Source organism: Bos indicus, chromosome 2, assembly GCF_029378745.1.
Source record: "Bos indicus isolate NIAB-ARS_2022 breed Sahiwal x Tharparkar chromosome 2, NIAB-ARS_B.indTharparkar_mat_pri_1.0, whole genome shotgun sequence".
NCBI lineage: Eukaryota > Metazoa > Chordata > Mammalia > Artiodactyla > Bovidae > Bos > Bos indicus.
In genome coordinates, this window is record NC_091761.1 from 89,764,064 (window position 1) to 89,790,087 (window position 26,024).

Below are 26,024 nucleotides of genomic sequence, written 5' to 3' on the forward strand. Positions count from 1 at the left end.
GCAACTCAGCAATGAGATCTGGTGTCCCTGAAGTTATCTGCCCATGACCTTCTTTCTGAAATGCAGAATGGTACAAAAGAGTATGGGGGGGAAGAATGCCAGGTTCAGAGTACAACTCATATGAAGTCAGAGAGTAATTAGCTCTGATTAGCTTTGTTTCCCCACTCCATTACTCTTGCCTGAGAAATCCCATGGACAGAGGAGCCTGGTGGGCTGCAGTCCATAGGGTCCCAAAGAGTCAGACACGACTGAGCGACTTCACTTTCACTTTTCACTTTGATGCATTGGAGAAGGAAATGGCAACCCACTCCAGTGTTCTTGCCTGGAGAATCCCAGGGACAGGGGAGCCTGGTGGGCTGCCGTCTATGGAGTCGCACAGAGTCGGACATGACTGAAGTGACTTAGCAGCAGCAGCAGCAGCAGTTTTGTTTAGCTTTGTGAATGACAAGTCTAGCTACAAGTGTTTGTTAGTAGCAACAGCTAAAGAATAACCAAGATTGTTCAACTCTTATAGGCCTGTTTGGCTGGTGTATGCCAAAGGCCATTCATTCATTTCTGTTTTTTGCTGCAGCACTCTGATGCCTGGCCTCCCAGGTTACAGGCAGGGCAGTGTTTAATAGTCCTGCCCAAAGACCAAGGTACTTGAGAGCTAGCATGTCCTGAAGCAAGATGTCATCCCAGCCCCTTGCCAGGAAAATCCCATGGACTTGCTGCTACTCCCTTGCAGCAAGTAGCACTTCTCTATTTTGAAGCCATAGAGTTTAGAATTCTCAACTCATCTCTCTTCTATACTCTCTCTTATTGTTCCTACTTTTGTCACACATGTGTGTTTATCTTTCCTTTCATCATAAACATCCTTTTAAAAGTCCTGTTTCTGTTTTTTTTTCAGTACATAAGTAACTAAGGATGAAAATCTCTAACAAAATTTGCAAAGCAAAACATACTTTAGGAACACACTGAGGAGGAATTTTAACCTGTTAGGGAGAATAACTTCACCACATCTTTCAAAAGTTGCACAATTCTAGGACAGAACGATTCATTACTCTTCCAAGAATTTTCCCCAGAAACCGTCATGTTCATCAAAAACACATGTTCATTACTGCACCATGTATAGTAGTCCAAACTGGAAATTACCCATAAACTCCTCAAGTTGAAAATTATTCCTTACAGAGAGGAATGGCTAAGTAAAATTTACATGTATATGATGATATGCTAGGTATGAATTGAAAGAATGAATTATGATTCTACGTGCAGACCTGGAATGATGCCCATTATATCTTGATAAGTAAAAAGAAAGCAAGCTGTAATATGTATGATTATAGCCCCCAACTGAATGTTGTTGTTGTTTGGTCACTCAGCTGTGTCCAACTCTTTGCAACCCCATGGACTGTAGCCCTGTCAGGGCCCTCTGTCCATGGGATTTCCCAGGCAAGAATACTGGAGTGGGTTGCCATTTCCTTCTCCTGGGAAGCCCCAATTAAATATTACTATATGTTAATATATATACAAATATATATGGGCTTCCCTGGTGGCACAGTGGTAAAGAACTCGCCTGCCAATGCAGGAGATGCGGGTTTAATCCCTGAGTCAGGAAGATTCACTGGAGGAGGAAATGGCAACCTAATGCAGTATCCTTGCCTGGAGATTCCCAGCGACAGAGGAGCTTGGCGGGCAACAGTCCATGGGGTCGCAAAGAGTCGGACATGACTGAGCTTGCACGCATATACACGTATATATTGTACATATATCATACAAATATACATATAATATATACATTATATATTACAGCCCAGTCAGAAATGGAAACCACATCTGCAATTTAATTTGAAAGGGAAAATGTAATAGGAAGAATGATTAACTAGCTGAAAAGGTTAGCTGCTCAAGGTAAAATGCCTCTAGGGCTGAGGGTGAGTACCCAAGGAGGAAAGAAATTTGGAAGACTCCTCCCCGTGACCCCAAGGTTGGGAATCAGAACTGGTTGAAGAAGATGTGCTGTGTCCACGGATGACAGAGTATTTCCCTGGAGGGGATAGAGGGGTGGAGGGGGTGTGTGTGTCACAAGCCAGAGTTTGTCTACAGTTGGTAAGTGGGGTTGGCGGGCAGGGGACTGCCCACTGGGTGCCCACCCAGTTCTCAGGTCCCACAGGTCCTCTGCAAGCCTCTGGCAGCTGTGCCTGTCGGGAGAAGAGGAGCAGCCCCACTAGGAAGAGAAGTTTCTCTCTCTCTGCTTTTGCTTGCCCTGTCCCTCCAGCGCCTTCTACCTACAAGTCTAAGAGTGTGCCGGCTGGCAAAGGTATTTCACAGCATGTAGCTACAGAATCATCAAGCCAGGCTAATAAGAGTGGATTTGAACTGAGAGGCAAAAGACTGTTTGCTTCTGGCATGATATACTGATCCTGCTTCTGTAAACAAAATGGTATATGTGACATATTATGCATATAGATGCTATAATAATAATTATTCACAAGTATTATGTGTTTACTCTGAGTGCCAGGAGCTGTTCTAAACATTTTGCAAGTATTTGTATATGCTTAGTTGCTCAGTCGAGTCCAACTCTTTGCGACCCCATGAACTGTAGTCCGCCAGGCTCCTCTGTCCATGGGGATTCTCCAGGCAAGAATAGTGGAGTGGGTTGTCATCCCCTCCTCCAGGGGATCTTCCCAACCCAGGGATCGAACCCAGGTCTCCTGCATTGCAGGTGGATTCTTTACTGTCTGAGCCAACAAAGGTTGTTAATATCTCTACTGAAGCATCAAGTTGTTCAGTCATTGCCCAAGGTCACACAGCTAGCAAGTAGCATATCAAGAATCACGATGACTTTACAAGCAAAGAAAAAAGACTAAAAGAATCAAGATGTTATCAGTGGTGACCTCTCAAGGTGGCGTCAAAAAGGCCACAGGAGAGGTTTTCACTTTTTTATTGGTGCTTTAAATAACTAAATGCAGTGATAAAATGACTGTTTTTTTTTTTATTATTTTGTTTTTGTATCTCGGTGAGGGCCACCTCATGAGAAGAGTTGACTCATTGGAAAAGACTCTGATGCTGAGAGGGATAGGGGGTGGGAGGAAAAGGGGACGACAGAGGATGAGATGGCTGGATGGCATCACCGACTCGAACGACGTGAGTCTGGGTGAACTCCGGGAGTTGGTGACGGACAGGGAGGCCTGGCGTGCTGCAGTTCATGGTGTCACAAAGAGTCGGACACGACTGAGCGACTGAACTGAACTGAGGGGTCAGGGTGGTATTTTTCCAAGAAGTAACTAAAATAATTAGTAAGTAACAACTCCCCGTGCCAGGCAGTAAGAAACGAACAGTCTTAGGAGAAGGGCAGGCAGTGTGTGAGGGAGGGAGTGGCAGTATCCCGAGGGACAGATGGGAAGAGTTTGAGTCACCATGAGCCCTGGCAGCTGGTTCACATTGTGTGCGGTGTAATCTGTGCCTGGCTTCTTGCCTACCGTCCCCAGCCCTACAGCCTCAGAGAGTAGGTTGCCTGAGGGAACACGTATTTATGGAGCACTTGTAAGGTAATATCCATAAGCACCACTCTGCAGGGCAACCTTATCAGATCGTCATTTTAATCTCTATTTCCCACATGAAAAGACCCAGCCTGGGAAGCAAAGAAAGGTGTCCAGGTCCTCAGCGAGGTAATATCCATAAGCACCACTCTGCAGGGCAACCTTATCAGATCGTCATTTTAATCTCTATTTCCCACATGAAAAGACCCAGCCTGGGAAGCAAAGAAAGGTGTCCAGGTCCTCAGCGACAGGCCAAGTTGAATGCTGATCCGTCTGATTCCAAAGTTCAAGCTCACCCAGCCGCTTTCTAGGTAGTAAAAGGCTAGGCTTCTTTCCCCCAACTGCCTGCCTCTGGAAGGCTGACCCTGGTGGCTGACCCAGCAGATTTAGATCCTTCCCCGGGGGCTTCCCTGGTGGCTCAGAGGTTAAAGCATCTGCCTCCAATGCGGGAGACCCGGGTTCGATCCCTGGGGCCGGAAGATGCCCTGGAGAAGAAAACGGCACCCCACTCCAGTATTCTTGCCTGGAGAATCCCATGGACAGAGAAGCTTGGTAGGCTACAGTCCACGGGGTCGCAAAGAGTCGGACATGACTGAGCGACTTCACCTCCCCCTTCCAGGGATTGAAGGCTGCAGGTTAAGGTGTCAGTAGAGGGAGAGCCAGGCCAGAGATGCTGACATTGGCTTTCAATGAACCATCATTTGTCCTTCCTTCTAGGAGCTGCTCCTGAGCTATGTCCACGTTCAGACTGTGTGGAGTTGGACCTGGGCAGACTGTGCAGAGCTGGCCACTTAAACTTTGGGAACATGGATGTGAGCTTGGACTTTCCAGAGAAAGCTTCAAGGGTAGAGAAGTGGCGGTCACCACTGCAGTGCTCAGTCCTGACACAGATGCACTGACTAGAGTTGGTGCTAATTGGGATCCACTCACGCTCTCTTTGCCGACAAAGGTCTGTATAATCAAAACTGATTTTTCCAGTAGTCATGTACAGCTGGACAATAAAAAAGACTGAGCACCAAAGAACTGATGCCTTTGAACTGTGGTGCTGGAGAAGACTCTTGAGAGTCCCTTGGTCAGCAAGAAGATCAAACCGGTCAATCCTAAAGGAAATCAACACTGAATATTCATTGGAAGGACTGATGCTCAAGCTGAAGCTCCATTATTTTGGCCACCTGATGCAAACATCCGACATATTGGAAAAGACCCTGATGCTGAGAAAGATTAAAGGCAGAAAGAGAAGGGGACGACAGAGGATGAGATGGTTGGATGGCATCACCAACTCAATGGACATGAGTTTGAGCAAACTGTGGGAAATGGTGAAGGACAGGGAAGCCTGGCATGTTTCCTTCCATGAGGTCGCAAAGAATAAAACACGACTGAGTAACTGAACAACACCACCTTGCCTTTGGTTATTAGTCCACTCTAGTTACCAGCAGGCTGGGTATGCATGGGGAAGGGTAGTGTTTAGCCAACTTCTTCTAGGACCTAGTCACCTACAGTGTGGTCGCCAACCTCAGAGGAGGGACCACCAGTGATAGTGGATGGTGCACAGTCATACATTAAACCAGGGGACTACAAAGTGAAAAGTTATTCTCTTTATAGTTCTCTTACGTCATTAGGGAAAGAAATCCATTGTTGGGACTTCCCAGGTGGTCCAGTGGTTAAGAATCTGCCTTCCAATGGAGGGGACAAGGGTTCAATCCCTGGTTGGTGAACTAAGGTTCCTCATGCTTCGGGGCAACTAAACCTGTGCACACAGCTCTGCAATGAAGACCCAGTGCAGTCAAAACAAAAACAAAAACAAAAAAACCCCAAAAAACAAAAACCCACTGTCACTGCCAATCTACCTATTTTGTCTCAAACTTTGCTGTTTTTTTTTTTTCCTTTTTGTGCATACACGGCATGCAGAAGTTCCCTGACCAGATATCGAAACTGTGCTCCCTTCTTTGGAAGCATGGAGTCTTAACCCCTGGACCTCCAGGGAAGTCCCTCATTTCTCTTTTTCATCAAGGAAAAAACTAGGCAATGGTATCTAACTAGAGGTTAGTAAACAGTGTCACATTTTAATTTTATTTATTTTTACAGCTCCTTTTCTGTAGCAAATGTAATGCTTCTACATTTACAGTAGTGACATAAAATTTCCTTTTAATATTTATTTGGGTCAAATTTTATTTAAGTAAAGAAAGAGAATCAGGTAAAAATTAAATAAATAAAAGAATGAGTAAATGGGGATAGGAAAGAAATTGTTGAAGTCATTCAGGAATGGCTGAAGTGGGCAATGTGGTGCCATTCATGAGGAAGCCAGGCTGCTCTGAGAAGCAGCACCTAAATGGCCCAGCTGATGATTCAGCTATGGAAGCCCAGACTCTTTTGGGCAAGTTCTGGAATGAGGCTTGGTTAGAGATCAGTGATTTTGGTGTAACATAGGACTTTTTTTATATCTGAGTCTCACTGCACATGTTCTTTTTCAGTCTGGGAAACTGTGATGTGTGGGAACAGACTACCACCAGTTGACAGGAAGCCTGACTTTTCTTTTTGGATGCAAGGAAGTGTTTGGTAGCCAAGGAGACATTTGTTTACCAGTGGGAGATCCCAAAGCCCCCCATTTCCTGGTTCTTCTTCCTACGGTACCCCTTGGGACATTTAAAGCTGTTTCTCCTGGTATTTAACTCCACATTTATATCCAGCATACTTAGAGTCTGTCTTTTAATTAATCAATTTTATCGTGTAGGTCACGATCACTAATTGTGTTATTTGAATCTCCTATCGCCCTACTGCTTTTTCTCTCTGCCCTGTCAGTTACAGAGAGGTGCACAAATATCTCATACTCCCACTGTGGACTTTCTACTTCTTATTTTAGTTCTGATCACTTTTGCTTTATGTTTACTTTGATGTTATATAATGATACCAGTTTTACATCCTGATACTTTTAGTGTTTCAGTGTCTTTACATTTAACCTCTGTCTGTTATAAGCAGTGTATTGTCAGTTTTGTTTTTTGTTTGTTTTTATTTGTTTAAACAAAATCCGGTCCTATAAATCTTTTCTTAAAATTAGAATTTGTAGTCCATCTCTGTTTAATGTACTTATTTATACAATATGCATAGCTTTTATAATTCATGTGCAGTTTTGTGTTTTCCTTGTGTCTGATCTGTAAAGTTTTGGTTTTATCCGTGTGCAAGAGCTATAAACCTAATGCATCTGTATGTAGCTTTATGTTTCTATATAAATACTTAGATATTATAATAAATGAAGTAAAAATTGGAAAAAAATACAAAATCAATACAAAACAAACACCGAAGAACGATGTGATGTGACTTTTCAATGAAAGAATAAATTGAGCTAAAAAAAGCATCATTTATTGCTACATTTCACTTAAATCTTCATAGTCTTTGACTTTCTTCATCAGATTCTTCACCATTTGGAGTCTTTTCAAAAGGTCTCAGTTTCTTTTCTCCTGCAGGATCCTTTTCTCTACCTTTATGGAAACATCTAGCAAGGTCTATGAGGAAAAACAGAAAAACAGACAATAAATGTCATTTCTTAAAAATGTAAACATTTTTTTCGACATAATTAAGATTTATACAATTTTCACACAACAGGAGGACACAGTTCTATTCAAGTTCCCATAGACTGTAAACTAGAAAACACTGGAACATATCCAAGGATGTAAAACAAGGTACAAACATTTCATGTTCTAAAGATATTGAAATTGTACAGAGTATGTTCTCTTATCACTGTGTAATTATGTTAGAAATCAGTATCAAAAGATACTGCTGATAAAGAATCCTCCTGCAATGTGGGAGACCTGGGTTCGATCCCTGGGTTGGGAAGATCTTCTGGAGGAGGGCATGGCAACACACTTCAGTATTCTGGCCTGGAGAATTCCATGGACTATACAGTCCATGGGGTAACAAAGAGTCAGACATGTCTGAGTGACTTTATTATTCTTCATTAAATAGAGTAGGGAACCCAGAAGGGGGAGCGCTGTTATGGCCTGAGATAGTCAGTTCAGTCGCTCAGTCGTGTCTGACTCTTTTTGACTCCATGGACTGCAGCTTACTCCAATTTATGTCCATCGAGTCAGTGATGCCATCCAGCCATCTCATCCTCTGTTGTCCTCTTCTCCTGCCTTCAATCTTTCCCAGCATCAGGGTCTTTTCCAATGAGTCAGTTCTTTGCATCAGGTGGCCAAAGTATTGGAGTTTCAGCTTCAGCATCAGTCTTTCCGATGAATATTCAGGACTTATTTCTTTTAGGATGGACTGGTTGGACCTCCTTGCAGTCCAAGGGACTCTCAAGAGTCTTCTCCAACACCACAGTTTAAAAGCATCAATTCTTTGGTGCTCAGCTTTCCTTATAGTCCACCTCTCACATCCATACATGACAACTGGAAAAACCAAAGCCTTGACTAGATGGACCTTTGTTGGCAAAGTAATGTCTCTGCTTTTTAATATGCTGTCTAGATTGGTCATAACTTTTCTTCCAAGGAGTAATTTCAATTTCATGGCTGCAGTCACCATCTGCAGTGATTTTGGAGCCCCCCAAAATAAAGTCTGTCACTGTTTCCACAGTTTCCCCATCTATTTGCCATGAAGTGATGGGACCAAATGCCATGATCTTAGTTTTCTGAATGTCGAGCTTTCGGCCAACTTTTTTATTCTCCTCTTTCACTTTCAACAAGAGGCTCTTCAGTTCCTCTTCACTTTCTGCCATAATGGTGGTGTCATCTGCATATCAGGTTACTGATATTTTCCCCAGGAATCTTGATTCCAGCTGTGCTTCATCCAGTTTGGTATTTTGCATGATGTACTCTGCATAGAAGTTAAATAAGCGGGGTGGCAATATACAGCCTTGACATACTCCTTTCCATTTTTGGGACCAGTCTGTTGTTCCATGTCCAGTTCTAGCTGTTGCTTCCTGACCTGCATACAGATTTCTCAGGAGGTAGGTCAGGTGGTCTGGTATTCCCATCTCTTTCAGAATTTTCCACAGTTTATTTGTTGTGACCCACATAGTCATAGGTTTTGGCATAGTCAATAAAGCAGAAATAGATGTTATTCTGGAACTCTCTTGCTTTTTCTATGACCCAAAGGATGTTGGCAATTTGATCTCTGGTTCCTCTGCCTTTTCTAAATCCAGCTTGAACTTCTAGAAGTTCATGGTTCATGTACTGCTGAAGCCTGGCTTGGAGAATTTTGAGCCTTACTTTGCTAGCCTGTGAGATGAGTGCAATTGTGTGGTACTTTGAGCATTCTCTGGCATTGCCTTTCTTTAGGATTGGAATGAAAATTGACCTTTTCCAGTCCTGTGGCCACTGCTGAGGTTTCCAGATTTGTTGGCATATTGAGTGCTGCACTTTCACAGCATCATCTTTTAGGATTTGAGATAGCTCAACTGAAATTCCATCACCTCCACTAGCTTTGTTTGTAGTGATGCTTCCTAAGGCCCACTTGACTTCACATTCCAGGATGTCTGGCTCTAGATGAGTGATCACACCATCGTGATTATCTGGGTCATGAAGAACATTTTTGTATAGTTCTTCTGTGTATTCTTGCCACCTCTTCTTAATATCTTCTTCTTCTGTTAGGTCCATACCATTTCTGTCCTTTATTGTGCCCATCTTTGCATGAAATGTTCCCTTCGTATCTCTCATTTTCTTGAAGAGATCTCTAATCTTTCCCATTCTATTGTTTCCCTCTATTTCTTTGCATTAATCACTGAGGAAGGCTTTCTTATCTCTCCTTGCCATTCTTTGGAACTCTGATCAAATGTGTGTATCTTTCCTTATCTCCTTTGCTTTTCACTTCTCTTCTTTTCTCAGCTATTTGTAAGACCTCCTCAGAAAACTTTATTGCATTTCTTTTTCTTTGGGATGGTCTTGATCCCTGTCTCCTGTACAATGTCACAAACCTCTGTCCATATGAAAGGGTAACAGGCAAGAAGGCCAGGGGTCTCCAAACGGAGGATGCAAGTGTCAGACATTTTTATCTCTCTTAAGCATCAGGAGGAAACAAACTAGTGATATTTTTTTCCCTTCTCTATACAAATTTAAAAGGAGGTTTCTCTTAAAATACTGTATTGCCATAATGACACCTGGTTTCACCTGAAGTTTACTATTCTCAAACCTTGAGTTAACCAATGCATTTTTCTTATGGAAATGTTTGTCTTAAGCTATGTTAATATACAATGCATTTACCCCAGACTCTGTCTTCAAGTCGGTTCTGTCTTCAAGTCGGTTCTGCCTAATGGCTCAGAACCTACTTGACAAACCAGTATGTTATAGTCAGACACTGTTCCCCTAATCTATGTAAATGAAACTATTTGTATGGTAATGTGCCCTTCTACAAGATTCAAGTCATTCGTTTTATGGCCCGGGATGACTCATTTGGTGCCAAGATTATCCCAAAATACATCTTATGGATGAGGGGCCTGGTGCCATTCTGAGTTTTAAGAAATTCCTTTCTTTCATTAACAGACTGCTAGTGACTATAAATGGCACCCCACTCCAGTACTCTTGCCTGGAAAACTCCATGGATGGAAGAGCCTGGTAGGCTGCAGTCCATGGGGTCACTTAGAGTCGGACACAACTGAGTGATTCAGTTTCACTTTTCACTTTCATGCATTGAAGAAGGAAATGGCAACCCACTCCAGTGTTCTTGACTGGAGAATCCCAGGGACTGGGAGCCTGGTGGGCTGCCGTCCATGTGGTTGCACAGAGTCAGACACGACTGAAGCAACTTAGCAGCAGCAACAGTAGCAGCAGCAGCAGCAGCAGTGACTATATAACATCCAGCTGAAGACTACACAAAAGCTCTGAGTGATCAAGCTTTGTCTCTGGCCCCAGCTTGAATACTTCTCCTCTGGAGGCCAAGGATCCTGGAGCCTTTTCATGGTTCAACAACAACCTTTCATCTTGGGGGCTCATCCAGGATCCTGCAGGACAAGGTAAGGATGCTTGGAGCTCTAGTTCTTTGTTCTCCTAGCAAACACGTTTTCTGCTGTACTTTACTAACTCTACGGTGTGGTTGTGTGAATGAATGAAACACCCTGTGTGAAGTAAGTGAGGAGCCCTGCTCTGCGGTTCCACAGGGATCTCATACAGCTTTGGCAGAAACTTGTCGGGGGTTTATACCAATCTGCCAATGCCAAGAGGCACCCAACGTCTCCTTTGGGGACCGACCAGAAATGGGCAAAAAGTGTGGACCGAACTCTCCTTTCTCGGTCAAACTTTTCGGTCTCTTTGACCATTTCATAGCTCCTTGGGAATTAGAAGTACTGACCTAACCTATCGGATCATAGACTTAGAAGGGACTTGTGATCTATGCTGTTACTGTGTACTATTACTTAGGTCCCAAACTTGGATTGGTAGTCAGGAAGCACCTAGCCTCGCTAGGAATCGTAAGTTCAGAAGCTAGATGGAGCTCTAGCTCCAAGAGCATCTCTGAGGTTAAAGGTTACTCAGATTGGAACTACAATGGGTTTTTCCCTTTGGTAATGCTGGCTCTTAGTGGACCAGAGGAGGCTCTTATACTGGTGTGGTGACACTTGGAAGGAACATCACAGTTTTATGTTCATATCTGTCTTATTGTGGTCAGGAATATACTCAGCGTAACGAATGTTTCCCCCAGTGGTCTTAGGTTGGGAGGGATTCTGGAAGGTTACTCTGATTGCACTCCTGTTGGCATAAGAGATGAACAAGATTTTAATGGTGAGGAGCTGGATGTCAGTCAGGGATGCTATCAGGTCTACCCCTGGTGCATCCCCACCCCATCTCGGTGGTAGAACCGGGAGGGATGAGTATGATGCCTGCATCAGTAAGGGACAGACTAAGTCCAACTAGGAAAGAAAAGCTTTTGGTGTGAAGTCTGTCTACACCCCCATCTAGAGCAGGGAGGGATGCCTCTGGTAGAAAGATGGCGCTGGTCGCTTTTTTTTTTTCTTACAGATGGGAGCTAACAATTCTGGTCTCACTCCTTTGAACTGTATCCTGAAAAACTGGGATAGATTTGATCCCCAGGGCTTAAAGAAGACACACCTGGTCTTCCTATGTGATACTGTATGGCCACGGTACCCACTGGAGGACAGCGAATGGTAGCCAGTTGGAGGGTCTCTTAAGTATAATACTGTTTTACAATTAGACCAGTTCTGTAGAAAACAAGGGAAATGGGTAGAAGTAGCATATGTGTTGCCCTTTTTCTCTCTGCAAAATATGCCAGACTTGTGTCCTAAGGATATAGATTTGTGTGTGACACCTTCAGCTCCCTCCTGTCCTCCTACTTCGCCCTCATACCCTGGGCTCCCAACTGAGCAAACTGAAAGCGAGAGAACCCGCCCCCCGCCCCCCCCCCCCCAAGAAGGATTGCCTTGGTCTTAGTGGAAACCCAAACTGAGATTCAAACGGCCCAAGTAGAGGTCCAAACAACTCCTGTCTCAGTACGACCTCAGACTACTCTGGTTTCAATAGAGACTCAGACCATTGAAGTAAGAGATGCGATGGAGGACAGGAGACAAAGAGATAAAGAAAAACAGGTTTCTCCAATCTACCCCTGGGATCATATGCGCAGAGCAGCCACAGGGGCTGAGGGACAGCCACACAAGCTGTTTGCCTCTTCATGAAGCATCCACCGGGAGAAATAATCAGTCTATGAGAGTTAATAACTAAGAAATAAAAAGAATCAATGAGGATCTGGGAGACTATTTAGAGGACCCAGAAAAATATATTAAAGCTTTTAAAGGTGTTGCTCTGCTTTATGACCTTACTTGGAAGGATGCGTTGTATATCTTGGGACAAACGCTGACTCCCAACTCAAAAAGTCGAGTTTTGGGAAAAGCGGTTGCTTATGGAGATGAATGGCTTGGTAATGAATCAGTAGGGAAGAAGGAGGATGAGATAACCACCCTCCCTACTGGGAATCAGGCAGTCTCAATTACAGAACCAGATTGGGACTACAACACAGCTAAAGGAAGATGGGATAAGAGTCATGTTGTCGGATGTATTCTTGAAGGACTCAGGCAGGTGTGTTCTAAGCCTTTAAACTATGGCAAATTGGCAAACTTAGAACAGGAGGAGAAGGAAGCTCCTGGTAAATTCCTAGATAGACTGAGAGAAGCCCTTTGCAGATTCATTGAGACTGATCCCGAAAGAGAAGAGGGAAAAGTGATCTTAAAGGATAGATTTCTCACTCAGTTGGCTCCAGATATCCGCCTTAAGCTATTAAAACAGGCATATGGACCAAATCAGTCTTTAGATAATCGGTTACAACTGGCTCAGACAGTCTATTATGGTAGGGAATGTGAGGAAAAGAAAGAAAGGCAGAAAAAGACAAAGGAACAGGTGGAAGCTTTCACAATGGCTACGAGAACCGTTCTTAAACAGCCTGAGAAAAATGCCCAGAGGGACCCAGGTAAAAAGGGATGGGCTTGCTATTACTGTGGAAAGGAGAGGCACCTCAAGTGGGATTGCCCTCAGGAATCTAAGCCGCCCCCGGCTCCCTGTCTGGTCTGCAAAGGACCACACTGAAAGAGAGACTGCCCTCAGAGGCGTAGGTCTCAGGAGTCAGACTCTCAAGGCAATCAGAACTGAAGGTGCCCGGGGGTCCCCACACAAGCTCCCGTCCTAATTACACCTGAGGAACCCCGGGTATTATTAACTGTGGGGGGCCAATCCGTTGATTTCCTTTTAGATACAGGGGCAACTTACTCTGTGTTTACTGAAGCCCCTGGCCCACTTTCTTCCCGATCCGCTTCCATAATGGGACTGTCTGGATGAGCCAAAAGGTATTATTTCAATTATTCTTTAAGTTGTAACTGGGATTCCATGCTATTTTCACACGAGTTTCTGATCATGCCAGAGTCTCCCTCACCCCTATTGGGGAGGGATATACTGAGCAAATTCCATGCCTCTGTTTTTATGAATATGGAGCCCTCCCTTTCTCTCCATTTAATTGAACAAAATGTAAATCCTAGAATATGGGCTGATGGAAAATCTGTGGGTTGAGCACAAAATGCTATTCCTGTAGTTGTCAAGCTCAAAGACCCACACTTATTTCTACATAAGAAGCAGAATCCACTGAAATCTGAGGTTAAGGAAGGGTTAACACCCATCATCGAAAATTTAAAGGAGCAGGGACTATTATTTCCCTGTAACAGTCCATGCAACACTCCTATTTTGGGTATAAAGAAATCAAATGGTAAATGGAGACTAGTTCAAGATTTACAAATAATAAATGAGGCTGTAGTTCCTTCACACCCATGGTAACTAATCCTTATACTCTACTGTCTGAAATTCCTGAACGGGCCAAATATTTCTCAGTAACTGATTGGAAAGATGCCTTCTATTCAGTGCCTTTGGTGGAGGAAAGTCAATTTTTATTTGCCTTTGAAGACCCTACGCAGCCAGTTTCTCAGTTAACCTGGACAGTTTTGCCCCAGGGATTTCGTGACAGTCCTCACTCATCTGGACAAAGTTTGTCACAGGATCTACAAAACTTTAATAACTCTGAAGCAGTGGTGTTACAATATGTAGATGATATTCTGATCTGGAGAAGGGAATGGCAAACCACTTCAGTATTCTTGCCTTGAGAACCCCGTGAACAATATGAAAAGGCAAAATGATAGGATACTGAAAGAGGAACTCCTCAGGTCAGTAGGTGCCCAATATGCTACTGGAGATCAGTGGAGAAATAATTCCAGAAAGAATGAAGGGATGGAGCCAAAGCAAAAACAATACCCAGTTGTGGATGTGACTGGTGATAGAAACAAGGTCTGATGCTGTAAAGAGCAATACTGCATAGGAACCTGGAATGTCAGGTCCATGAATCAAGGCAAATTGGGAGTAGTCAAACAGGAGATGGCGAGAGTGAATGACGACGTTCTAGGAATCAGTGAACTAAAATGGACTGGAATGGGTGAATTTAACTCAGATGACCATTATATCTACTACTGTGGGCAGGAATCGCTAGAAGAAATGGACTAGCCATCATGGTCAACAAAAGAGTTCAAAATGCAGTACTTGGATGCAATCTCAAAAAAAACAACAGACTGATCTCTGTTCATTTCCAAGGCAAACCATTCAATATCACAGTCATCCAAGTCTATGCCCCAACCAATAACACTGAAGAAGCTGAACTTGAACAGTTCTATGAAGACATTAAGACCTTTTAGAACTAACACCCAAAAAAGATGTCCTTTTCATTATAGGGGACTGGAATGCAAAAGAGGGAAGTCAAGAAACACCTGGAGTAACAGGCAAATTTGGCCTAGGAATACGGAATGAAGCAGGGCAAGGCTAATAGAGTTTTGCCGAGAGAACGCACGGGTCATAGCAAACACCCTCTTTCAACCACACGAGAAGACTCTACACACGGACATCACCAGATGGTTAACACTGAAATCAGACTGATTATATTCTTTGCAGCCAAAGATGGAGAAGCTCTATACACTCAGAAAAAACAAGACTGGGAGCTGACTGTGGCTCAGACCATGAACTCCTTATTGCCAAATTCAGACTGAAATTGAAGAAAGTAGGGAAAACCACTAGAGCATTCAGGTATGGTGACCTAAATCAAATCCCTTATGATTATACAGTGGAAGTGAGAAATAGATTTAAGGGACTAGATCTGATAGATACAGTGCCTGATGAACTATGGACAGAGGTTCATGACATTGTACAGGAGATAGGGATCAAGACCATCCCCATGGAAAAGAAACGCAAAAAAGCAAAATGGCTGTCTGGGGAGGCCTTACAAATAGTCGTGAAAAGAAGAGAAGTGAAAAGCAAAGGAGAAAAGGAAAGATATCAGCATCTGAATGCAGAGTTCCAAAGAATAGCAAGAAGAGATAAGAAAGCCTTCCTCAGTGATTAATGCAAAGAAATAGAGGAAAACAACAGAATGGGAAAGACTAGAGATCTCTTCAAGAAAATTAGAGATACCAAGGGAACCTTTCATGCAAAGATGGGCACAATAAAGGACAGAAATGGTATGGACCTAACAGAGGCAGAAGATATTAAGAAGAAGTGGCAAGAATACACAGAAGAACTGTACAAAAAAGAGCTTCATGACCCAGATAATCACGATGGTGTGATCACTCATCTAGAGCCAGACATCCTGGAATGTGAAGTCAAGTGGGCCTTAGGAAGCATCACTACGAACAAAGCTAGTGGAGGTGATGGAATTCCAGTTGAGCTATTTCAAATCCTGAAAGATGATGCTGTGAAAGTGCAGCACTCAATATGCCAACAAATCTGGAAACCTCAGCAGTGGCCACAGGACTGGAAAAGGTCAGTTTTCATTCCAGTCCCAAAGAAGGCAATGCCAAAGAATGCTCAAACTACCGCACAATTGCACTCATCTCACACGCTAGTAAAGTAATTCTCAAAATTCTCCAAATCAGGCTTCAGCAATATGTGAACCGTGAACTTCCTGATGTTCAAGCTGGTTTTAGAAAAGGCAGAGGAACCAGAAATCAAATTGCCAACATCTGCTGGATCATAGAAAAAACAAGAGAGTTCCAGAAAAACATTTATGTCTGCTTTATTCACTATGCCAAAGCCTTTGACTGTGTGGATCACAAGAAACTGTGGAAAATTCTGAAAGAGATGGGAATACCAGACCACCTGACTTGCCTCTTGAGAAATCTGTATGCAGGTCAGGAAGCAACAATTAGAACTGGACATGGAACAACAGACTGGTTCCAAATAGGAAAAGGAGTATGTCAAGGCTGTATATTGTCACCCTGCTCATTTAACTTCTATGCAGAGTACATCAAGAAAAATGCTGGGCTGGAAGAAGCACAAACTGGAATCAAGATTGCTGGGAGAAATATCATAACCTCAGATATTTAGATGACATCATCCTTATGGCAGAAAGTGAAGATGAACTAAAAGGCCTCTTGATGAAAGTGAAAGTGGAGAGTGAAAAAGTTGGCTTAAAGCTCAACATTCAGAAAACAAAGATCATGGCATCTGGTCCCATCACTTCATGGGAAATAGATGGGGAAACAGTGGAAACAGGGTCAGACTTTATTTTTTGGGGCTCCATAATCAGTGCAGATGGTGACTGCAGCCATGAAATTAAGAGATGCTTACTCCCTGGAAGGAAAGTTATGACCAACCTAGATAGCATATTCAAAAGCAGAGACATTAGTTTGCCAACAAAGATTCGTCTAGTCAAGGCTACGGTTTTTCCTGTGGTCATGATGTATGGATGTGAAATTTGGACTGTGAAGAAAGCTGAGTGCCAAAGAATTGATGCTTTTGAACTATGATATTGGAGAAGACTCTTGAGAGTTCCTGGACTGCAAGGAGATCCAACCAGTCCATCCTAAAGGAGATCAGTCCTGGGTGTTCTTTGGAAGGACTGATGCTAAAGCTGAAACTCCAGTACTTTGGCCATCTCATGCAAAGAGTTGACTCATTGGAAAAAACTCTGATGCTGGGAGGGATTGGGGGCAGGAGGAGAAGGGGGTGACAGAGGATGAGATAGTTGGATGGCATCACTGACTCGATGGACGTGAGTCTGAGTGAACTCCGGGAGTTGGTGATGGACAGGGAGGCCTGGCATGCTGAGATTCATGGGGCCGCAAAGAGTTGGACACGACTGAGAGACTGAACTGAACTGAACTCCTTGGAAGAAAAGTTGTGACCAACCTAGATACCATATTGAAAAGCAGAGACATTACTTTGCCACACCCAAGGTAAGAGAAACCCAAGTAAGATGGTAGGTGTTGCAAGAAGGCATCAGAGGGCAGACACACTGAAACCATACTCACAGAAAACTAGTCAATATAATCACACTAGGACCACAGCCTTTTCCAGCTCAATGAAACTAAGCCATGCCCTGTGGGGCCATCCAAGATGGGCGGGTCATGGTGGAGAGGTCTGACAGAATGTGGTCCACTGAGAAGGGAACGGCAAATCACTTCAGTATTCTTGCCTTGAGAACCCCATGAACAGTATGAAAAGGCAAAATGATGGGATACTAGTCAGGAAACATTTAACAGGAGGTTTCCTGTGTGCTGTTTTGGATCTGTCAGGAATTCTCTGTTCCTTATTAATTCCTGAATATTCAGGAATTAAGAGGAGAGGCAAGCCTCTCCCAGGACTGAGGAATCCAGGCATTTCCTTCATTAGTGCTTCTATATGGTGATAAGCACTCTCTTCCTTCTTGTGAACCATACGGTAATAGTGATTGTTTACAACTCTCTCTCTCTTTAATATGGATCGCCTATGTTTTGTAAGTCTGGAATTTTAATCTTTATCTTTGCTGAGAATAACTACCTTGTAAGACAGTATATATGCCCACACCATGTTGATTAAAACACCTTTGCTCCATCAGAGCTCTGGTCCCCATGTCTTTCTTTCTTTCTCGCTCACTCGCTCGCTCCCTCTCTTTTTCAGGCTGATCCCCTGGAGCACAGAGGCTCTCTGAGTTCACTTTCCTGCCCGGGCTTCTAAGACCCTCTTGAGAAGGCGCTCTGCGTTTTCACCCCATCGAGAGGGCGCCTGAGGCCTCCGTGAACAGAGCAAGTCCCGTGTCAGGGGCTTTATTGGCTTTCTGCATAAACCAAGGAATATCAGTCTCTTTCTCTCCTTTACTTTCTTATCATCGACTCCGGACCACCAAGTTCCGGTCCATTAAAGGACCTCAACAGATACTGAAAGAGGAACTCCCCAGGTTGGTAGGTGCCCAATATGCTACTGGAGATCAGTGGAGAAATAACTCCAGAAAGAATGAAGGGATGGAGCCAAAGCAGAAACAATACCCAGCTGTGGATGTGACTGGTGATAGAAACAAGGTTCGATGCTGTAAAGAGCAATATTGCATAGGAACCTGGAATGTTAGGTCCATGAATCAAGGCAAATTGGAAGTGGTCAGACAGGAGATGGCAGGAGTGAACGTCGACATTCTAGGAATCAGCGAACTAAAATGGACTGGAATGGGTGAATTTAACTCAGATGACCATTATATCTACTACTGTGGGCAGGAATCCCTTAGAAGAAATGGAGTAGCCATCATGGTCAACAAGAGTCCAAAATGCAGTACTTGGCTGCAATCTCAAAAAGAAATGATGCTTTTGAACTGTGGTGTTGGAGAAGACTCTTGAGAATCCCTTGGACTGCAGGGAGATCCAACCAGTCCATTCTAAAGGAGATCAGTCTTGGGTGTTCTTTGGAAGGAATGATGCTAAAGCTGAAACTCCAGTACTTTGGCCACCTCATGCGAAGAGGTGACTCATTGGAAAAGACCGTGATGCTGGGAGGGATTGAGGGCAGGAGGAGAAGGGGGCGACAGAGGATGAGATGGCTGGATGGCATCACCAACTCGATGGACATGAGTTTGAGTGAACTCCAGGAGTTGGTGATGGACAGGGAGGCCTGGCATGCTGTGATTCATGGGGTCACAAAGAGTTGGACATGACTGAGCGACTGAACTGAGCTGAACTGAACCCAAAACTAGACACAGATAATTGGCCACAAACCTAACAATTGGATTGATTTCTAAAACTAGCATAGGATCAGGCCTATGATAGAAAAGCATTTGATTTATATGAAAAGGTCTAAGAAGTCAAGAAAACATTGTAAATGATCATACGAATCAGTTTCAGCATCTTGGGCAAGTTGTCTACCTCTGATGTCGTCTTTTCATCCTGGTGTAGTGTAGTGTTTTTCTCTGTTTGAGCATCATTTTAAGGTGAGATCAGGTCAGCTGTCTTTTTTATAGGCCAATCTAGTGTAGGGGACTTTGGAAGTGGGAATTAATCTAAGAGTTAATTTTCCTTCAGTTTCATTGTGCATAAGCTAGTTAAGAGTACCTGATTAAAAAGTCCTTTCATCCTGGTTGGAGACAGTCTCTTAAATTGTCTTTTTTCAGTCCTGGCTGCAGGTCATGAGGCATCTGATCTTTATCCAAAGATAGATTGCTGAGACAAGCTTTAGAAACAAACTTGGGTGTTTTTTAAGAATTCAATTAAATTTTACATTAATATCACATAACAGCAAAGATCTATCTAAGAAATGAGTCTTACTACATGCAGACCTCCATTAACAAACTGGGATTTAACATATATTGAAACATCTTTTTCTTCCTAAAATTACCCTCATTTTTATCAAATATAACCAAATTAAGTTTAGCTTGTTTGCAAAATAGGTCTGTTCTCACTAATTTTAGTCTGATGATTTATATAACCATAATTGATCATAGACTTTTTATTTTGCTGAAAAATTTTATAGAGTCGCAGACTGAACTTTTAAAATAAAACAGGGCTGGGAAACTCACACCACAGGCTTATCACAGATTTTGTCTAACAAATCTAGGTGAATTCTTTCTTTTTTAAGGTCTCAAAAACTCCTTGAGATTTTTGTACCTGTTAATGAGATAACCTTCTTAGCTCATTTGATAAACTTACTGGAAACCTAAGAGTTTCAAATTTCTGGAGGAGTCAGATAGAGAGAAAATATAATTGCTTTGTTTATAACATATAATTTTACCAAGTTATTTTCATAATTAGTTTGAGAGGAAGGTTTTCTCTACTCCCAGAAAACACAAGATTCAAACCTGTAATTTTTCAGACAGAAACCATAAAAGTTATAAGATATTTTCTGGTTCATTCAGTCCTTTGTTAACTTTTGTGAAGTCATCAGGTTTTTCATTAGAATACCAGGACATATCAGATGGTTAAGAGCACCATATAATTTCTAGAATATCTGTATTAGTAATATTTACATTATAACATGAGAGGATTTATTACTCATTTGATAATATTTTTCATGTATTTTAACCAACCAAATAAACACAGCTTAATATCTCTCTTTGGGATGTTTCAGGGGCCCTCTGAAGCACCCTAAAGTTAGCTAGAAGTCAAAGGAACTTCAAAAGAATTCGATTTAGGAAACTTTGTCAAAAAAATCAATTAAAAGGGTTTAGAACATTTGGTCAGATTTAGTCAGTGTTGATGGGTGTATCATTTAGCTTGTTGATATGTCAGGATGGGCATATTATATACAGAGGCTCAAGGTCTAGTGCAAGTCGACTCTGCCATCTTGGACCTAACCAGTTTTGGCTTTAACCAGTTTTTCTATGGCTGTGTCATTTCTAACAAAATCCATTTATCTAACTATTTGTAATCCAATTTTAGAAAATCCTGATTATGCATAACTCTTTTTAGTATTTTTTCATACCTTTTTTACTGAAAACATAGTTTTTACTTTCCTTTAGCAACCAAGAACTAACTTTTATATTAGCATTTTATAGATTGGTGAGCATAAATACCAGTGATAATTTTTAAAACCCTGTTTTTTTAGAACATTTTAGGATGGTACCAAACATTATTCATTTATAGTCCCAAGTCTTTTTAGTTTCTCTGTAAAAGGAAATTAGTGTTTAGTAGTAAATGTTTCAAAATCTTATTTTATTTGGAAATGATCTAACTATTCAATAGACTTCTAACACTTAGCACACTTAGCACAACCCTTAGAAATTCAAGTTACGCCAATCTGGAGAGACTATTTTAGACAGATATTCCTAAAGAATAATTATTTTTAATAGAGTTTATATAAAAGCTCATATCTCATTTACATTTTTTAGAAGTTTCTTCACTCGAGGTAATTTCCTTGTTGACAAACTTGTAACAGATATGATACTATTTAACTTATATTAATTTTAGGTACAATAAAAATATTTTACTTAATGTTAATTACTCTAAGACATGGTCTATATTAGATAGGTCAACAAACAAACATTAATATAAGGTATTTAATATTGAATATTTTCTAGTTCACATGAACCTGGAATTTATTGCTTATTTTAGAATTATTTGATTTGTAAGCACTTTTTTTAAGCCAATTAAATAAAGCTCATTTACAAATTAACCTCAAAAATATTACCCAGAGACAAAGACATACCAAGACATATTTAGACAGACACAATGTAAGATCTAGCTTCATTTTCTAAGCTTAGTCATGAATTAGATATTACAATATAAAATTTAGTAGTTTATAAAAAACAGTTGGAGTAAATAAAATTTTTAAAGGCTTTTTTCCATTTTTTTTCATTCTCAGGTGTTAGAGATGGTCTAGATAAGTGTTCTTGAGAGCCCTCGTCTCAAGGTACAGGGAAAGAAAATCAAGTTTAACAAAATGGCGGCAGGTCTAAACCAAATGGCGGCCAGAAAAAGCAAAATGGCCATCAAAAATCAGAACAGAGTTAAAACACACACATACAAACGTGGCAGTCCTCATCAGACACTCTCTTAAATACAAGAATACAGTCTCTCAGAAAACCTCCTATAGAGACACAGAACTTCAGATCCAAGTATTAACAGAGTAAAGGAAAATATTTCAGATCTTCAAAGACTTCAAAGGGAGGAAAGGAAGCCAGGTTGAAAGAAGAAGGGGGAGGAGGAGGGAGAGGGGGGCAAAAGGGGTGGCCTTACAGACGTTTCTTGCCACATGCAGATACCCAGGCATTATGGCACTTTACCCTGGGCCTCCAGAGAAGGGAGGACTGGAACTCGGGCCTACCGGAAATCAGACCAGAACAGAACCAGAATTCGAGTTCTCTGCCAAGGGGAGGTGATCAGTTTCCAATTCTCAGCTCAGGCTGAGGCCCTTTGACCAGATTCCTTCGTCCAGAACCGGGGGACTAGAAAAAAGGGGAAGGATGGGAAGGATTAAGGAGAGGAAAGAGAGATGGAAGGGGAGAGAGGTCAATAAAGTCTCTTGTTCCTTACCGGTCAGGGCACTCTGGCCAGTTGTCTGCGTCAGGAGGAGACCAGGGACAAAAGGGTCTCAGTTGCAGCTGCTGGGTCTGGTCCATTGGCGGGCAAGCTGGCCCCTGAGTACCTCAAGTGGTCAGGATGTCAGTCTCCTCAAGTGGTCAGGATGTCAGTCTCAACAAAAAAGAATCCCACCAGAGTCGCTATTTGTTGCAGGAAGGGGGACCCCTTCCAGGGCCTGAAATTGGGCTCTTGTCTAACACTCGGAAACGAATTGTCCGAGGAGACGCATGTGCTGACAAAGCAAGAGATTTTATTGCGAAAGGGCGTCCAGGCATAAAGCAGTAGGGTAAGGGAATCCAGGAGAACTGCTGTGCTATGTGGCTTGCAGTCTGGGTTTTATGGTGATGGGATTAGTTTCCGGGTTGTCCTTAGCCAATCATTCTGACTCAGAGTCCTTCCTGGTGGTGCACGCCTTGTTCAGCCAAGATGGATGCCAGAGAGAAGGATTCTGGGAGGTCGTCAGACAGGTGGTGTCTCCTTTTGACCTTTTCTGAACTCTTCTGGTTGGTGGAGGCTTATTAGTTCCCTTTTCCTTACCAGGACCTCCTGTCGTGAAACAACTCATGCAAATGGTTACTATGGTGCCTGGCCAGAGTGGGCGGTTTCAATCAGTGTGCTTCCCTTAACAGATTGAGGCTTTTCCCTGTCATAGTGAACAGGCTAAGGAGATTATAGAGATTTCAATCCATGAAATTATCCCCAGGTTTGGGCTGCCACGGAGCCTTCAGAGTGACAATGGCTCCGCCTTTAAAGCTGCGGTAACTCAGGGAGTATCTAAAGCGCTAGGAATAGAATATCACTTACACTGTTCCTGGAGACCCCAATCCTCAGGAAAGCTTGAAAAAGCTAATGACATTATCAAAAGACATTTGCACAAATTAACTCAAGAGACACAGGACAATTGGATTAAAGTCCTACCCACAGCTTAAATGAGGACTCAAACTGCCCCCAAAGCGGGAGGGACTGTCCCCCTTTGAACGTATTTATGGATGGCCTTTCTTTTGCACAGACATTATTATAGACCCTGAAGCCTTGGAATTAACTAGTTATGTAACTCAGCTCTCAGCTTTTCAACAGGCATTAACAGAACTCCAGGAGACAACTCCTGACCCAGCCTCTGAGTCAAGCAAGGCTCTATTTGAGCCAGGAACCGAGGTCCTCATAAAAACATTGGGATCTGGGGTCCAATCCCTCGAGCCTCTCTGGGAAAGCCCTCACCAGGTTATTCTTTCTTCTCCCACAGCTGTCAAAGTGCCAGGAATTGATTCGTGGGTACATAACACCTGAGTTAAGAGGTGGCACCCTGACCAGAACTAAGTGACTTCATTTTATGTTTTTAGTTTCTATGCTCTGACTTTGTACTTTTCAGACGGGCCTGATAATCTATGTGAGCCTACTTCTGCTGATGCCAAAAGTCCTGAGTCTGCCATTTGATCTTCAAGACAATGCCTTTCTGTCCTGGGCTCATTCCTATGCTGAATTCCACCATCAGTCTAACTGCTGGGTCTGTGGAGTGCTCCCCTCTTCATCAGTGGAAGGCTTCCGGGGGTGGACATCTCCACTTCAAAAAGAAGACTTTCTCCAAGTCTGAGAATACCTTCAATGACAATCATTCGTGATGACTCTTCTTCATCTGATGACATCTAACAACCCTAAAATGGACTGGTGCAACACTTTGTACTTTAACTATGGACATAACGTGACTTTTAATTTTGATTATACATTGTCTCGGTTTAATGACTATTTTGCTACACATAAGGCAAATGGGTCTAGATCTAATGGTTTTTTACCTGACCTTTATCAAATATGGGATGAGGTTATATGGCTAACTCCTGAAAAAGGACGTCTAATGTCTACTGCCCCTATATGCTGGGAACAAACAGAGCTATTCCGAAAAGTTAGCCAACAATTTAATTACAGTGATTGGAAACAATTGGGATTTTTGCCTCAGGAAATATGCAACGTAATCATTCCCGTGTTTTCCAACCCCAGTTCAGGTCCTCCCTTTGTCTGGCCAGGCACTAATTGGGACTGGATATCTCAGTCACACTGGCTTGCTCCAAATGGGACTTATTGGATATGTGGCTCTTACCTATGGGCATGGCTTCCCCCTGGTTGGATAGGGAGATGCACCCTAGGTCTAGCCTTTACTCACGGCTTTATATTTTCAGAGCTTCCGGAAAAGCCTGTGAATTTATCCCACCTTAAAACTCGGTGGACAAGGTCTGTATTTCACTGATGTGATTATTTGGCTGCAGTGTTTGTCCCCTCTTTGGGAACTACAGATGTTATGCTACGAGTGGATGCTTTGACTGATTTTACTCAACAGGCATTACAAGAATCTCAAAAAGCTATTTCAGCTCTTAATGCTGAACAAGCACAAATTAGAAAGGTGGTTTTACAAAACAGATTGGCTTTAGATATTCTGACAGCTGCACAAGGAGGAACCTGTGCCATTATTCATACCCAGTGCTGAATATATAAACCTGATATGAGCACTAATGTTACTCATTTTACTAAACACATGAACAAGATTTCTGGGGCTATGGATACTCCTGAAGCCTCAATTGCCTCACTTTGGGAGACGTTAACTAGTTTCCCATGGTGGAAAACTATCTTAATTACAATAATTATGGTTGTTTTGTTTTTGCTGTTTGCTCCCTGCATCTGTAACTGTGTAACTGGATTTGTTTCTAGTCACATGAAAGCTTTTAAGTTACAAGTGGTTACTCAAACTCCTGCTACTGCTGCAGACTCTTCCAACTACTACTCGGGGCCCCTAGATCAGAAGGCCTCAGTATGACGGTTAGGAAAATATGTTGCCTCACCAATTTAGGAACAATGCCCCTTGTGAGCTTGGAAGCAGTTATGGAATGAGAACAACGCCCCATTTCGCTAGGCAACATAATTCTCCTAAAAGAAAAGCGGGGAATGAGAGGGTAACAGGAAGGAAGGCCAGGGGTCTCCAAACGGAGGAAATAGGCTGCAAGTGTCGCGCCTGGAAGGCTGTAGTCCATGGGGTCGCTAAGAGTCGGACACGACTGAGCGACTTCACTTTCACTTTTCACTTTCATGCACTGGAGAAGGAAATGGCAACCCACTCCAGTGTTCTTGCCTGGAGAATCCCAGGGACGGTGGGCTGCCGTCTGTGGGGTCACACAGAGTTGGACACGACCATAGTGAGCTGCTGCTAAGTCGCTTCAGTCATGTCCGACTCTGTGCGACCCCATAGACGGCAGCCCACTAGGCTCCCCCGTTCCTGGGATTCTCCAGGCAAGAACACTGGAGTGGGTTGCCATTTCCTTCTCCAGTGCAGGAAAAGTGAAAAGTGAAAGTGAAGTCGCTCAGTCGTGTCTGACCCTCAGCACCCCCATGGACTGCAGCCTTCCAGGCTCCTCTGTCCATGGGATTTTCCAGGCAAGAGTACTGGAGTGGGTTGCCATTGCCTTCTCCATTTAAATTTGTATACAGAAGGGAAAAAAATATCACTAGTTTGTTTCCTCCTGCTGCTTAAGAGAGATAAAAATGTTTGACTGCTGCTGCTGCTGCCGCTAAGTCGCTTCAGTCGTGTCTGACTCTTGTGTGACCCCATAGACGGCAGCCCACCAGGCTCCCCTGTCCCTGGGATTCTCCAGGCAAGAACACTGGAGTGGGTTGCCATTTCCTTCTCCAATGCATGAAAGTGAAAAGTGAAAAGTGAAAGTGAAGTCGCTCAGTCGTGTCCGACTCTT

At 42.9% G+C, this 26,024-nt stretch overlaps 1 long non-coding RNA gene across 1 annotated transcript in view; it reads right to left on the bottom strand.

The window, feature by feature from the left end:
• Positions 1–6,831: 6,831 nt before the first annotated feature.
• Positions 6,832–26,024, bottom strand: part of LOC139176857 (uncharacterized) — a 48,585-nt gene continuing 29,392 nt past the window's right edge. Inside the window, exon 2 of the long non-coding RNA XR_011561338.1 lies at positions 6,832–7,015. This is a non-coding gene — a long non-coding RNA (uncharacterized lncRNA). The remainder of the gene's footprint in view (positions 7,016–26,024) is intronic.